The 3,065-nt window shown below is 42.3% G+C and overlaps 1 long non-coding RNA gene across 1 annotated transcript; it reads left to right on the top strand.

Annotated features, from left to right (window-relative positions):
• The first annotated feature begins 743 nt into the window (after positions 1-743).
• On the top strand, positions 744-2,825 carry LOC112845562 (uncharacterized). The gene is made up of 2 exons (XR_003218404.1): positions 744-1,344; positions 2,320-2,825. It is a non-coding gene; the product is annotated as an uncharacterized LOC112845562 (long non-coding RNA).
• The last annotated feature ends 240 nt before the right edge of the window (positions 2,826-3,065 follow it).

Here is a 3,065-nt window from a genome sequence, read left to right on the forward strand (position 1 = left end):
ACGGCTAAGCGTTTTGCAATTTTGCATAATTTTAAAAAGTTTAAATTTGTTTGGTAGCCTATTGAACAGCAGAAATTAGGTTTTCTTTTCGGTAGTAAGTAAAAGGAAAAAACAGCGGCTGACAGCGCTGTAAACAACGGTAGACTTGTGCGTAACAAGCAAGGGAATAATGCAGAAAACAGATTTTTAGACGGGAAACTGTTCTTCAAGTACAGAGAGAGAGAGGGAGAGAGAGCTGTGCATGAAGTGTGATTTTTATCGTGGTGGAAGCAAAACAGCAAAAGTCAGAGGGAATTCATGACGATGTTTATGTGAAGCGTAGTTTGGATCTTCTTTTGCTGCTGGTTCAGTCAATATTGTTTGGAGAGAAATAAAACCTGCAGCGTCAGAATCAGCGCAAAAAGACGTAAAAACGATGCGCGGACCCGCCGACACATGAGAATCAGTGAGCTGTCCTTTCAGCCCCGACCGTGTCCGTGTCGTCGGGTGAGAAAGGCGACATCTCACTGATTCTGATCCGTCAGCGGTTCCGCGCTTTGTGTTTGCGTCTTTGTGCAGAATCCGTGTACCTGCTGTCACTTACTGTTTCAGCTGTTTGGTGGTTGTTGAAATTTTTGTGAGGTTTAACCTGAGATTCTGGCATTTCGGGCAAAATAAAGTTATATTAAAAATCGATTCAGGATTTTAATTAAACAATATCACGTTTTCCAAGCGAGAATCGATTTTAATCGAGAATCAAAACCCGCCCCTATAACTGTGTAATCATGCTTATGTACATCTGGATAATGACACAAACTGTGTGGCGCTTCACTTTTTAATAAACTAAAAGACATAAATCAGGTTATAGGATCTGTAGTGTTGTTTATTTATATTATGGTACTTATCATTTGTGATATTTATTACTGTGTGCATACTTTATTAGAAGAGAAAACAAATCTCTTCCTTGCAGGCTCCATCGAAGAAGAAATGCTCAAGTAACTATGTAGCACGTAAACAATCCAATTCCGCAACACAATGTGATGGGGGAATCAGCTGTGTTTTGCTGCCCATTTTATTTCGAATCTGGCGCGAACCAGTGAACCAGTTCCCGAATCAGTCACGTGGTACGGACTGCCCGCGAAGCCTCGAACGTCACTGCATACGTATTCAAAGCAAGCCTCGATACGCGCTTCACAGACACGCCCCCGAGATTACCCGAAGCGCGATTCGAAGCTTCGACACACAGGACACATCACTACTTAAAAGCAGCACAAAAGAACAGCTATGTCTTCAGTGTCGGTGTCTTCAGTGAGAGCCAAAACAAACCAGCGTGAAACAACTCAACTCGTTTAACCTGATGAAACGGTAAGTTTTCTCTAAATATCTTTTTAGCTGTGGTTAGCTGGATGTCAGTCTTATGTTACAGCAGCTGTGTCGAGCTCGAGCTGCGAGTCATATTTCCGGCCCTACGTTGTAGTGAGATAAGTTTGTGGGTGTTTTGTGCAGCTTCGGCTGTCTTTTTAACTGCTCGCTGGTTAGCTAGCGTGAGCTATAAGCTAACAGCTAGCCTGGTTAATGACGCTAGAGTTCCACGCACATGCAAACAGCTCGTCTCTACTGCTTTAACTGTTAAAACAGAAGGCAATACTGCGGCTGACAGGGTTTATTATGTGAAACAGCAGCTTGTTTAGTTTAAACAGTCCACATTAAGCTGGGCAAACACTGTGCGAGTTTTTTCAGTCACGTTATTCCGCTCCTGCTCAAACTGTACAATTAAATCGCAGAGGTTAGAAGTTCATAGGTCACGATGCAGGGTCTCACACTATACGGCCTGATGCTCTGATGCGACCTGAGTACTCAAACTGTGCGTCCATAACATGAAGCTTATCATACAAAATCTGTCACTTGCTCTCCCTCTCTCTGTCTTTCACTCACTCAGACACACATCAACTCTGCTAAATTACTAATGAAAATCATTGACCAAGCAGCTGTGATTGAGCAGCAATGTCCATTCAACTCTTGGTTGTTGTAGTCGTGGATTTCAAACTGGTTTGATTATCATGCGACAATACGATTGATGATTGGGAGCTGGTTGTGAGGTGTTAGCTGCTTTTTGTTACCCCATGTATACTACACGATGCACACACGATTAAGGCAAAACACGGCCGATCCCCAAAACTGTTGCGCGACTGAAAAATGGTCTCAAAATGGGCCAAAAATCGCACAGTGTATGGGCAGCTTTTGGAGGCTAGCTCCAAACAAACATCTGCAGCTTGGCAGTGTATACAGCACTATGATGACCAGACCTAATTCTTTTGAAAACCTTACGTCTTTCCACAGGTCTCCACTTCATGAGACATCACCTAGACACAGAGCTGGATGAGGCCAGGACAAACAGCAGCCTAACCGACGAAGATGATGGATCCATGGGGTCAGGAAAGCCAGAAGCAGAGGAACTGGAGAGGTACCTTTCATGTCCATTCACTGGAGGTGTGGATCTATTGCATGGCTTTCCTCAGATCAAGAAGCTGTCGATCAAAGTCAATACAGCTCTTCCTGCATCTGCAGCCTGTGAGAGACTTTTTAGTCATGCAGGACTCCTGTTCACTGCCAAACGGTCACAGCTTCACAGCAAGAACCTTGAGAGCAAACTGCTGTCTGATTTGATGTTACAATTAAAAATGTTTGTGTTTTTATCTGAAGAGTTTATAAATATCTGGTTTCCACTGTATATTTGATGAATGTCAGCACAAAGAGGGAGAGAGAGGAACAAGAGCAGGTGAGACACACATGTTAGTCAAATGGTTGTTTACCAAAAGTATCACCGTATCACAGGAACTCATGTATCTCGTACCTAGTGTTTCTTTTTAGGTTTGTTATTTTTCAAATTCTATATTTATTAAGTTATGCAGGCTTGTTTGCACAACAAGGCTAAATAATTATATAAACTTTTCTGAATCTAAATAGTGGACTTTGGTAGAATTAAAAAATAAGTGTAGTGCAGGTCTATGATGGTTTTTAGTGCTACTATCATCTAGTTCTGGTTCTAGTTCTGTCCTGGTTAAATCCTAAGTAGTCCTGATTTT

Source organism: Oreochromis niloticus, unplaced genomic scaffold, assembly GCF_001858045.2.
Source record: "Oreochromis niloticus isolate F11D_XX unplaced genomic scaffold, O_niloticus_UMD_NMBU tig00007879_pilon, whole genome shotgun sequence".
In the NCBI taxonomy this organism is placed as follows: domain Eukaryota; kingdom Metazoa; phylum Chordata; class Actinopteri; order Cichliformes; family Cichlidae; genus Oreochromis; species Oreochromis niloticus.